Genomic DNA, 13,943 nt, shown 5'->3' with positions numbered 1-13,943 from the left:
ACACATAATTTCCCAATGCTTCTGAATATTCCTCAAGAGCAGTCCCACGTAGAGCATATAACAGCAGTCCAATCTGGAGGCGACTATGGCAGGAATGACTGTTAGCAGGGTGTGCTGATCCCTGTGAGAATGTGTTACATTCTCAGACTGAAGCACATAGTCTTCAATCAGGTCCTCCCTTCTGGAGGAAAAATACTGACTGCTGATTGGCTAGGCTGTCTGGCAGGTCTCTATAAAAGAGTTAGCTGTTAGACAGAGCTTTTGCTGGATTATAAATAGTAGTTGCCAAATAAAGAGCTTTTGTTTTAAAGCCATTTCTGTCTACCTTTCTAATAAGAGCCAAGTGGCATACAAAACAAAGCTGTCCAAAGGCTTCTTGGCTACAACTTAGCTTTCTCCTCAGATTGCATATTCCAGTGCAACCCTATCCAGCACTAAAGTTGGTACTGTGCTAGACTCAGTAGGCTCCTAAACCCAGTACCAGGCACTATTGCCAGGGTTCAACTGACGACTGTTGTTCCCTTTCAAGACCCTCACAGCTTCCAGGCACAGGTATAAGATATTAATTCATCAGAGCTAGAGATATAACTTGTATGCATGTATAGTGTTCCAAGGTAGAAGAAGATCCAGGTCCCTAGCCAATTTAGATTTTATTAATTGTTTGCAAAATATTAGAATGGTTTTAGAAAACTAATGAAAAACAGAAAAATCAAAACCATTCCAGGTAGATTTCCAATAGGATTCTACATGCCAAGATCACTGTAATATTTTTCTCTGAAACTTTTAGATTTCCCTAAAATTTTTAGACTTTGTACATATTACAGCAAGGGATATTCAATTGTTCTATGTCTTGATGTCTGATCCTTGATGTCTGATCCCAATTTTTAATGAAAATTATACAAAATTTACCCAGAAAAATGTGTATAATTTCCACTATTTGGTGATTATATTGCTGAATAAAAAGGGGGGGGAATCTTTCAAGTCAAATGAAAAGTGAATTAAAATATGGCATATGCTGTAAAATAGAAATCCTTTGATGGTTTTCCAACTATGCATGTAATGAATTGAGCAAGCATTTGCGTAAACTTTGCCTGTTTGCCAACTGACACTTAATAGTAACTCATATTTCTCTCACTTTGATAGGCTAGGTCTTACCTTTGAACTTGACATGCTGCTTCAAAACAGCTATCGTTTGCATTAAGTAGATGGAACAATGATAACAAGGAGACATCAGATATAAGAATCATGTATTGAAATTATTAGACTTTAAACTCTAGTGCTGTGCTAGAGAGGATTAACTCACATTTCTTCTTCACTCCACAACTGAAAAAGAGGTAAGCCTAGCAATTACGTTTCTTCTGTTTGTAGAAATTAAATTAAATTATTGAAATAGTTATTTTTACTTAACGGTATATACTCTACTCTACATTACTCTATCCTCATAGTACATTGTAATATATTACCATATCATATTGTATATTTTTAAAAAGCAAAGTATAACATACAGTTTTTGTTTTGTGCCTTTGAGTTAGTTTTGACTCTTGGTGTCTCCTGGGACTAATCTCTGCAGTTTTCTTGGCAAGTTTTATTTCTGGTCTTGATTTAAATTTATTTTTATTTATAAATTCAAAAATGATTAAAGGGAGTCTTTGGTAAGCAAATTTGTTTATACATACCATTGGTTGTAAATAGCTGTAGTTAGCATTGAAAGCACCAACATATTCAAATGATTCACATATATATAAGTCCAAAAAGGATCTTAAACTATTCTAATTCTACAGTGGATTTTAATATGAGCACTACAGCTGTAGCTCTGCAAACTTATTGCTCATCAAATATGCAAGTAAGCATGTATGTTTGTGTGTATGATGCCATGCAGTAGGATTATGAAGCTAGTGGTATTCTGGCTATAGGCAAAATAGATCTTTCAGCATCTCTTGCTATTGGTCTCACCATTGGCTGGGCTGCTAGAATAATAATAGCATTTTGATAGTTATCAGTCATTGCAGGATGCCAAGATATCTGACTGCCTTCGCAGTGCTTATTGCTTTTACACAGTTAAAGCAACAAAGGGTAAGAAAGAGCAACAAGGTTTTATTGGTGAATTCTCCTCTGCAATCCTTAAGATCATCCTTTTGGTACAAACTAGATGAGATCAGGTACCAGCCAGTGATAGTATCCTATCTCATCCGGGGATTGTGAAATGGGTGAGATCATGTAGGTATTTGAGGCATGCTTCAGGTAGGCAGTTTGCTGCACACAACCTCTACATGACCTGTATCTCTAAAGCACTTACACTTATATACCACTTCGTAGTGCTTTAAATCCCTCTCTAAGCAGCATATTGTCCCCACAATCTGGACCCTCGTTTTACTAATCAGTAAAGGATGAAAATCTGAGCCAATGAGAATCAAACTGCTGGCAGTTGGCAGAATTAACTTGCAATACTGCATTCTAATCACCGCCTCCCCCCCACTTCCAAAAACTGTAGTTTAGCACTTACAATTTTAAGGATCAAGGCCTTAATCAAATTAGGACTACTTTATCAGGGTGGCATAAATCCAGATGACTAATTTTGGGCAACAAATAGAATTTGTTAGCATGATATCACACTATGGTCATCTGGATTTTGATACCCAACTATGGTAATTTTGAATATAACCATAATAAAAGTTGATTTGTTTACATGGGCAAAAAATAGCTAAAGATAAGAATAATCACAAAAGAGAAATTTCCTAGAAAAGACTTTAACAAAGTGGCAATACAAATAATTACTGTGGGAGCTGAAACTAATTATCATCATAATTTCCTTTCTTCCTTTTTCATATTACTGTTAAGTAAATGATCATGCACCTTTGCAGAATCTATTTTAGTCCTTTTATGTACAATAGTCAAAGCTAATTCAATTTTATAGTGCCACTTAAATGGCATAAAACTAGGTTTCAGCAATTGAGATTTCAACAGGGGTAAAATGGGAGACAGAAAAATAACCCTAATACACTCTAAAGTAGCTTTTCTGGATTATGAATTGTTTAATTTATTGTTAGTATTAGTGGGCTTCTGTCAAAAGTACAGTAATCTACTAATGTAATGACTATAATTATGTAGAAAATATATTTGTGCCTTTAACCAAAGTGCAAAAACTGGAAAATATAAACATGGATATGTTTTTCTAAAATCATTCCCACGATCAGTGTTCCCTCTAATTTTTTTGGGGGGGTAGGCGGAAAAGTATAGTGTCTGAGCAGCAGTCCCCTATAAGAAATAATAAATAAATAAATAAATAAATAAATAAATAAATAAATAAATAAATAAATAAATAAATGAATGAATGAATGAACGAACGAACGAACGAACGAACGAACGAACGAACAAACAAACAAACAAACAAACAAACAAACAAAAAACCCACCCTGTTTTGCCTCAGAGAATTTCAAAATAAAATACTGTACTGTGTGTCTATAACAGTGAGCTCATAATAGGGCAACTCTATCAATATCAAAATGCCACTTAAATAGTTGAGCTAGTTTCAAACTAGATTTTGATTTTCTTTCTCTCTTCCTTACTGCCATTCTTTTTCTTTCTCTTTTCCTTCCTCTCTTTTTTCTATCTGTTTCTCTCTCTTCCTCTCTCTCTACTTCCCTCTCACTCTTTCCCTCTCGGTTTCTGGGCAGGTTTGGAAAACTCTGAGCTAATGATGATTTTTAAGTGAGCGATTGCTCACTGCTCAGCTTAGAGGGAACTATGCCCACGATGCCATAATTTGCCTTTTTAAAATATAACTAGGCCTCCAATTAAGTAATTATTCATTTCTATTTTTTGATTTTCAATATCATTTTATGTATTTTGAAGTTGGCACCATTGATTATCCTTTCTCCTATTTTTAATGGCTTGGTAGGGAAATATTGACTGGATTCACACTTCACTCTGTGCTAAAATCATTCTGTGCTGAAAGGTAATTTCATTTTGATTTTGCATGTACAAACATATAATTGTGATTTATAACAGTAATGCATGGCTTAGTTTTATGTGCTGACCATATTGGTTAACCAAAATGCTGTGGTGAACAAATAATAACTTAACTTAAATCCAGCATTTAGGAGATAATGGCAGGATAAATTTTATTTTCAATATGTGCATATGTTCCTATCTCAGGTACAAGAGCAGAGTCATTAGAACATAAGATCAAGTGAAGATCTTATGTTCACCTTAATTCAACATAACTTTAATTAAATACTTCTGCAGCATAAATTGAAATAGATTGTTATGTAAAATTAAAACCATGACAACTTACCGTTAAACACAAATACCCGGCCAACGGTTTTAACCGTCGGCCGGAGTTGCCTCAGGGGCGGGGGGCGACGGTGATGCAGCTCTTTTTGAGCTGCGAACTTCCGGGTCTTCGGAGACCGGAAGTTCGGCTTCTGGCAGCGCGCCAATGAGAGCGCACTGCCGGCTGGCTGAGGCGGGCCCACAGATCGCCCTATTTAAAGGGCGATCTGCATGGGACCCGCACGGTTTTTCCTTGCAAGCAAACACCCGCCCACCCTCCGCTATCACCAGTGTGTCCTCCAGAGGTCGCCTCGGGGCCGAATAGGAATTTTTTGCGGCCTCCCCTTTAGAGGCGGCCGTTTTTTCGCCTATTCCACACTGACGGGTGCGGATAGGATTGTTTAGGGGGTGTGGTGCATTTAGATAATAAATAGGCCTCCCTTTGGTCATTGGGGTTTGGCAGGTTTGGGGCGGAAATGGGCAATTAGATGCAACTGCGCATGCTCCTTTCAGGGCATCATTAAAGGGTGATGGACCGCCTCTCTCCAGGAACTAGAGGTCCGAACAACGTCGGGGATTGGAGAGAGGATGTCCATGGGAATCACCGGATCCAATGTCCCACGGGGATTGGAGGGTGATATCCTCCCACACGCAGAGGCGTGGCTAGGATCCAGGTGAAGGTGGTACCTTCACCTGGTTCAGCAAGGAGTTATTGCCCAATGTTGCCAAAGAATGTTATGGTAGGAATTTCCGCCCCGTTAGTTTTGGCTCTGCAGGTCCTTAGTTTGTTTTGAATTAAATATTCAAATTTATTTATTCAAATTTATTTAAAGTTATTTAAAGTTATTTAAATATGTTAATTAATAAATGACTCTTAATTAATCCACAACCCATGTCTCAGCGTCTTTACTCCGCCTCCGGGGGCAACAGGGTTTACATCTGAGTAAGTACTAATAAACAAGTATGTACCATATCTAAAATAAAATTTTAGGATTTTTAAGTATCAAATTCATAACAGTTCAGATTCAACATTGTTTTCCTTATGAAGACTGGCATTTTAATGGAAAAAATGGGTATAAAAATTTAAATTTTCATAGAAAAAGTCTGAAAATTACTGAAATTTTAGAAATTCACTTCATTTTTCTGACATTTTTAAATTCTAGTACAATACAGAGAACAGAAGATAGTATTAGATATTTGCAGAAATCATCCCTACAAAATTATTGCTCATCAGATGTGTAAATACTGTAACCTTGAGAACAGTTAGTTACTTCCTCATAAAGAAGTCTGCCTTTTACTGCAGCTGTTTTCAGCACTTCCTTAATGTAACTATTATTTAAGGATATGAGACTCAATCTGCAGTCAGCTTATAGTGAATAGTGTTGGTTTGGTAAGTGGAATTTAATTTTATATTTATGAATGTTGGTACAGGCAGACATTTTTTTTCTCAAACATATATGCATAAAGTACATTTCTGAAGGATTATGTAGTTAGTGTTAGAAGTAGTTGGGTTAAAATTGTATACATCTAGTAACTTTTGTGACAGTGTAATTTAAAACACTTTCTATTATTTTTATCACATCTTTCTTTAATTTAAATTTAATATTTAAACATTAAGCAAGTTTTGTTTTAACCTTATGTTCAATAAGCCATTATTATTTGGATTATACCCGAAGAAGGTGAACTGGATATACAGATACAGTTAATGGACTGGATGGTTAACTCTTCATACTAACTCCACCCCAAACATTGTGAAAGCTTAATGTGATTTGTGAACTCAATATAGTATCTGATTGAATTTATTGCAAAATTCTCACTTCATGCTAAACAATAATTTTGTTTGGTTTTGACTTTAATTTAGTTCTCCAAGGTGTAACTATATGAGTTCTTGACTGTCCTACAAACTATGAAAGAAAAGGGAGTTTGTTAATATGAAATATATACTTCTCCACCTTTTTGAGTGAATCATACATCAAAGGGTTTTGTTTTGTTTTGTTTGTTTTTACTTTTAATGACTATTATTTAAAAGTTAAGCATAGCATAATGAGGCTTTTAATGCTTCTTTAATTCCCGCTTGGAAGGAAGGCAATTCAAATAAAACTAAGAACAGGACAAGCTGATATAAGTACTGGTTCTATATCTGGTTTAATATGAATGATCTTTTAATTTGGGATAGTATCTGGGATTCATTGCTTTTAGTCTCCTAGCCTATATTTACATATTGTGTTGAAGCAATGATTCAGTTGACTCAGTTTTGACTTAGCACACATTTGAATCCAATAATTCTGCCTTCAATAACCCATGATTAAAACAAACTTTGATTTAGCACTCTGTAATTGAAAGAGACGATGGATAATTTTAGGGATACAGAAAGTGCTTGCTCTTCTAGTTCTTGATGAAAAGCATTCCACCTAAAATAAGATAAGATAACCTTTATTGTCATTTTTTTACCGTTGGAACACTGGCAGATATTAAAAATGAAATATTAATTATTAAAAATGAAAGTATGTAAAAATGCTACATGCATATAAATGTATATATCTACATCCTTACATATAATACATATTTAAAAAATTGCATATGTGTAGTTTACAGGTACTAAATTCATTCTTCTCAAAAATGGCTTGTTTAGCTTTAGTACCATAACCCAAACTTTCTCATTAAGAAATCTATTTGTAGAAGGACTTCTTGGTATGCCCTATATAAATTATAAAATCCTAATTTTTCAACAGGACTCTTTTTCGAGTAAAATTTGCTAAATTATTTTGAGCAGCAATAGTTAGCTTCTCATAATTTTACTGCTTCCAATCAGGTCTTAAGACACTCTTTATATATTGGTAGAAATTGTTTCCATATTTCATCTCATTAGACTATTTCATTTCATTAGACTATATTAAAAACCATACATTAAATATGGCTAATTACTAATTAATTTTCAAATCTAACAGAACTCAAGTAGTTCATTTGCCAACAAATAGTTTTAATAAGAATTGTTTTTCTTAAAAGATGTCTTAGTTAATAATACATAATTATTCTGCCTGTTTAAGATTTAAATGATAATAGTAGTTGTAAATTCACAACACTATGAACTTTAGAATTCCTTTTGCAATAACTGGCTTTTTTGTTTACTGATAAATGGGTCAGAAGGGCTTAGTATACTAAGGAGGTGTGAGCAGTTTTCAACATGTTAATAAATTAGTAATGTATACACTAAAGGGCAAAAGTCAGAGTTTGCAGAATCTTATGTAATGATTAAACTTCCTTATCACTTGAAACTCTTTAAACTTAGGATATTACTTGGCATGTAAGTGATGGATGATCTTGAAAGTACTAAATTATGATCATTTGAAGTCTTAGCAATTCTAATCTGATCTGGTTTTGGTTTAGAGGATATTATACAAGTAGCTCAGACTAATCCAGTGGTACCAAATCATTGGTATACAGCACCTGGTTCAGCCAGTTCATAGAACTGGTACACCAATGGCAGGAGCTCTACCCACTCACCCCGAACACTTCTGTGCATGCACAGAAATGTCAAAGGCATGTGTGAGCGTGCACAAGTGAACGCATGAGCAAACCAGTAGCAAAGAGTTTTAGAATCCACTGCTCCTTATAATGCATGACTATTATTACTATCACTATTTTTACTACTTAGACAACATATATAGTACAGCATAAAAAACTTGTCTCTCATTTTTTCTACCCAATGGAGAACTTTAGTTTTCTTTCATTTAATTCTATCTTATTAATTTTAGCCTACTATAGAAGCCTCTCTGGATCTTTGTAAATATTTGTATTTAATTTAAATGGTGTGCTTGTGTAAATGAATAAACAAACAAACAAACAAATAAATCAATCAATCAATCAATCAATCAATCAATCAATCAATCCTGGGTGGTTGCGATGGGGCTTGGGCAGCTGGGGATCCCCATGCCATTCTTCCTGCTCACTTGGCTCCCTCTGCAGCTCCATTCCATCCCAATACTTATTTATTTATTTATTTATTTATTTGTTTGTTTGTTTATTTGTTTGTTTGTTTGCAGCCCATTCCAATAGGACTCAGGGTGGCTAACAATAATCACAAAAACTAAAAGCAGTAAGAAGTACAACAGTAATAAAATAATACTGTAAAATACATAAAAATCTAAAAAGCCATAAATGCACACAGTCATTCCTAGTTTCAGGCCTGCCAGAAAAGCCAAACAGCTTTCTAGAGAACCGGTAGGGTGGAGATAGTACAGATGTCTGGGGGCAGTTGATTCCAAAGGGTCGGAGAAGGCTCTTCTCAGAAGCCCACCAGCCAACATTGTTTGCCTGACAGGACTCAGAGAAGGTCATCCCTGTGGGCCCTTACTCGTCTCAGTAAAATATGAGGCAGGAGGCAGTCCCGTAAATAGTCCAGCCCTGAGCAATTTAGGGCTTTAAAGGTGATAACCAACACTTTGAATTGCATCCGGAGGCCGACTGGTATGCAGCTCGCATAATGTTGGACTGATACAAGCATACCATCAATGCACACGTACCAGCTGAGGTCTCTGAACACTCTTCAAGGGTAGCCCAATGTAGAGCACTTTGCAATAGTCAAGGCGAGACATGATGAGGGCATGAATGACTGTGCAGAGTGCCTCCTGGTCATGGTAGAGCAAGTTGAACTTGCGCAAAAGCCCCCCCCCCCAACCACAGCTGGGACATGTTGGTCTAGCCTCAGCTGTGGACACCCTAGTTGCAAACCCAATCTGAAGGGGAAATTTCTCCCCTCTCCCAGCACCAAAGACGGACAGATAGAATAGTCCTTAGGAGGGAAGACCCAGAGCCACTCAGTATTATTGAGTTTTAGCTTGTTGACTCTCATCCAGACCCTCACGGCTTCAAGACACTGGCACATTACTTCTACCACTTCACTGAACTGACATGGGGTGGAAATGTACAGTCATCAATGTACTGTTGGTAACTCATCCCATGTTGTTGGATGATCTCAGCCAGTGGTTTCATGTAGATATTAAATAGGAAAGGAGACAGGACCCACTTCTGAAGCACCCCACAAAGGAGGGGCCTAGGTGTCGACCTCTGTTCTCCCCCTAACACCATCTGCAGTCAGCCAAAAAGATAAGAAGAGAACTACCATAAAATGGTGCCTCCCACTCCCAACCCCACCAGCTATCGCAGAACGATACCATGATCAATGGTATCAAACTCCCCTGAGGGGTCAAGAAGCACCAGGATAGAGGAATAACCCCTATCCTGGACTTGGCAAGGATCATCCATCACTGTGACCAAGCAATTTCCGTGCTGTAGCCAGGTCTGAAGCCAGATTGAAATAGGTCTAGATAGCCTTCCTCCACCCCTTTGCCGCTGCTGGCAATGGCTACACCATCTGGTCCTGACTCAGTGGTTGGGTGGGGTGACCATGAACACCTTGTGGGATATCTCGTTCAGTGCAGAAATAGAAGCAGCTATGCATGAAAGCAAAGCTTCTTTGCCAGCATCCCAGCTGGCAAAACATTAATTTTCATCATGGGTATGACTTCCGGTGGTGGCTTGAGGTATAGCAGCTGTAAGGAGGGGATCTCTCCCTCCCAAGGTTGCTTTTTCCTTAGATCTCTGAAATCCTTCAAGACACAGCTTGTCTGGAGGATGTTGTGGGCAAAGAGGGGACAACCGGGCATCAGTTGGTAGAAGGCATTCACCTGCTGATGCGAAGGGCACCCTCCCTATCGGGGATTCAAGGTGCTTGCCATTGCTGATTTCAGTATGGCAGGCCTGAAACCTTAACGGCCATGAAAGAATGAAGCAAAGGAGATGGATAGATCAACCCATTTATAGTAAGCTGACACTTCATATTTTTAGACTCTTATAAGGACAGAATTATTTTATAAATAACAACAAATAATTTGACAGAGAAAAAGATCATTTGATTAGATGATAATGAAAGGAGACTCACAAATAACTGAGGCGGCAATAGCAAGTGAGAGTAAGAAGGACTGTTTACTTTTAAGCCATACATTTCACAATCGAATCATATAGAATCCTAATTCGGGTAAATACTCTACCCCCCTAAAAATCTGGAATCCTTAGTAGATCATCATAAAATTAACTTATCAGACTTGATTTGACTGATTTGGAGTGAATTGTTTATATCCCTGGGCTTTTCCCTATTGTGGATTTGACAGCCAGCTGACAAGCGGGGAGAAACGTGGAGCGAGGAAAGCCAAGCGGAAAAGTCAATTTGCAGACAACTTTTGGGGACATAGAACCTAGTGAACATATATTGAAACATATTGCAACTTGAGAAGATGACCAAATAAATGATCTTGGACTATTTAGGCTACACAACAATCTCAACATGATCTGACAAAAAGGTGCTGAGAAATCGGACATAGTTTGTAAAGTTCCGATTGGACTGAGAGAAACAATGAACAAAGATGACAAACAGAAACAGTGGAGCTGGAACATAGGTAGAGAAGCCTTCTTTGACTTTTGGGAGTGGAGCAGAAGGTTTAAGGGGATTTGGGGAGGATTTGGAGGATTTGGGGAGGATCTTCAGCAGTACTTTGGGCTATTAAAGACTTCGGAGTCAGCGATTAGCTAAGGAAAAAAAATAGACTGGAAGTGACATAACGGCAACTCAGTGACAGGCGATCATTGATACCATAGATAGAGACTGAGGATCATAGAGATACTAAAACAACAGAGTCCAGAACATCAGGAAGAAACTTTGAATCCTCCTGCCCTTTTCTGTTTTTCTTTTTTCCTCAGCCTGACAAATGAATCTAAGCTGATTAACAGTAATTAAATCAAAACATCTACAAGGAACTTTAAAAGGATAAATTTCGACAAGTTATATTTTTCTTTGTCTTTTCCTTTCTGTTCTTTCTTTCCTCTCCCTTTCTCTTATCCCTTTTACTTTTTTCTTTTTCTCCTTATTTCCTCTTATTTCCTCTTCTTTACATAATTTGTAGAAAATATTTGATGTGTTTATAGATACTCATATAACCAATTAATTAATAGACAGTATTAAATATGTAAAAGTTTTGATAATTTTAATAATCTATAGAGTTTTTAATATTGATATAGTATAGTCTACCTACAATTTAGTTTTTAAAGTTATATTTAATTATATATTTAGTTCATGTAGACATAGTATTATTTAGTATTTATATATTTAATATAAGATATTTAATATTTTGTATTCCTCTTATTGCTTAGTACATTTCCTAGAAACATTAATAGAAAGGTAAATTTTAAGAAATTGAAACTATATACTTCTGTAACTATAGAATCAATACTTTCTACACTCATCTCCTCTTACATATCAGCAAATAACTAATTTAACAACAAATAACAATTATAATAATTGACAACCAAAGTATATGAATTCACTCCTTCTTACAAATAAGACTATACTCATCACCTAATAGTCAGTACATTCATTCTAGTATATAACCTTATAATTTAAGTTAATACAATTGAAATTTTTATATGGTCATCTGGAACAGAATATTCAAAATATATGAAAAACAAGATCAAATATTAAAAGAAATGGCATCCAACCAACCAAGGGTTAGCAAAAAGCCAACTATAATAACATCTATTAATATTCCTTCCCCAGCAGCACAGTGCCACATAGATGAGATAAAGGAGGCATAGCACTCATGCAAAACATGAATAATACCCTGAACATGATGCAGGAGATGATGCTGAAACTTCAGGAGTTAATAACTAACAATCATACAGAATTGAAAGCAGACATCTCTAGATTGGAAAAGAGATTAGAGACAGCCCAGACAGCTACACAAAAAATGAACAAAAAATAACAATAGTTGAAAAAAAATGGAGCTGAATGAGAAAAAAATAGAAGATGTAAGTCAAAAACTCAAAGACTCCAACAAAGATCTGGAAATTCCCTAATTCATCTCGAGATGGAGAGATCTGCCTATTTCCTAAGGTTTCAAAACATAGTAGAATCTGAAGAAGAAAACCTAGGAGAAGTTATGTTAACTATAGTAGCAGGTATCTTACAGCTGAACCGCGAAGAGGTAATTATTGAGATTGATGAGTTATACAGAATTCAGACTAACTACGCCCAAAGACTCCATCTACCAAGAGAGGTTCATCTAAGATTCACCATAAAAAATACAAGAGATAAGGTCTACACAGCCTCCAGAGATGGCAAGTTAAGTTATAAAGGTAGGGAACTAAACATCCTAAAACAAATCCCAAGGAGAGTCCATGATTGAAGAAGATTTGTATGCCGCCCTTTCTTCCTATAAGCGAAGAAAAACTTTTTCAAAATTACTCAAACAAAGAGCACAAATAGTCTGTCTTCAAGAAGTGCACATAAAACAACACATAGAATACAGTGATACCTCATCTTATGAACCCTTCTTCATATAAACTTTTTGTGATACGAACCCGGTGTTTAAGATTTTTTTGCCTCTTCTTCTGAACTATTTTCACCTTACAAACCTGAGCCGCTGCCACTGGGATGCCCCGCCTCTGTACTTCCATTGCCAGCTGAAGCGCCCGTTCTTGCATTGCTGGGATTTCCCTCATCTCCCCTCACTGGGAAACCACCGCCGGTCTTCCGTTGCCAGCTGAAGCGCCCATTCTTGCATTGCTGGGATTTCCCTGAGCCTCCCCTCCCTGGGATTTCCTTCATTTTTCCCATCACTGCTTTGAATCCCAGCGAGGAGAGGCTCAGGGAAATCCCAGCAATGCAAGAATGGGTGCTTCAGCTGGCAATGGAAGTCCGGAGGTGGGGTTTCCCAGTGAGGGGAGGTTCAGGGGAATGCCAGAGCTTCGGCTGGCAACAGAAGTCCGGAGGTGGGGTTTCCCAGCGAGGGGAGGCTCAGGGGAATCCCAGAGCTTCATCTGGCAATGGAAGTCCAGAGGCGGGGATTCCCAGTGGCGCAAGGCAAAAGGGGTCACTTTTGGGATGGGGTTGCATGCATTATTTGCTTTTACATTGATTCCTATGAGGAAAATTGCTTCATCCTATGAATTTTCCAACTTATGAACCTCGTCAGAGAACAAATTAAGTTCGTAAGATGAGGTATAAATTGGGCAAATTATGTGTGTCACTGGATAAAAAAAAGAAAAGAGGTATAGCCACCTATGTTAAAAAAAGAGTTAAAACTCCAAGAAATATACACAGATCCAAAAGGTAGCTATGCAATTATTGAAATTAAACTCTTGGTAGAGAAATTGACATTAGTTAACATTTATGCCCCAAAAACAAATATATATTTGTTTTCGTAGATTAGTAAAATTCTCCACAAACATAATATCAAAACTTCATTTGTCACTAACCAAAAAATATCAAACTTCCTAAGAAACCCAAAAGACAAAATCCATCTCGAAAACCAAGGAATCTATGAAATACCATGCAAAACATGTGCAGCCACATACATTGGACAAACTAATCAAAGAATAAACGCACGCATTGCAGAACATAAAAATGCAGTCAAAAAAGAAGAAAAAACTTCCTCCCTTGTCCAGCACATTAAAAAAACAGGACATGAAATTGACTTTGAAAAAACCAAATTACTTTCCAAAACAGAACACGTATATAAAAGAATAATCATGGAAGCCATAGAGATAGAAAAACACCCCCTCAGCATGAATAAACGTGATGACACGTCCCGCCTACCAGAAATTTGGAAACCAGCTTA

At 36.9% G+C, this 13,943-nt stretch overlaps 1 protein-coding gene across 3 annotated transcripts in view; it reads left to right on the top strand.

Annotated features, from left to right (window-relative positions):
* Nucleotides 1-5,519: 5,519 nt before the first annotated feature.
* Nucleotides 5,520-13,943, top strand: part of ACSL5 (acyl-CoA synthetase long chain family member 5) — a 58,774-nt gene continuing 50,350 nt past the window's right edge. The window contains exon 1 of one of the 3 annotated variants that reach the window (XM_070752707.1): nt 5,520-5,662. The gene's annotated coding sequence lies outside the window, so the exon portion shown is untranslated. The remainder of the gene's footprint in view (nt 5,663-13,943) is intronic. The other 2 variants (XM_070752708.1, XM_070752710.1) reach the window with 2 other exon arrangements.

The sequence above is a fragment of the Erythrolamprus reginae genome, chromosome 5 (genome assembly GCF_031021105.1).
Source record: "Erythrolamprus reginae isolate rEryReg1 chromosome 5, rEryReg1.hap1, whole genome shotgun sequence".
In the NCBI taxonomy this organism is placed as follows: domain Eukaryota; kingdom Metazoa; phylum Chordata; class Lepidosauria; order Squamata; family Dipsadidae; genus Erythrolamprus; species Erythrolamprus reginae.
This window is presented reverse-complemented; position numbering and strand designations above follow the sequence as displayed.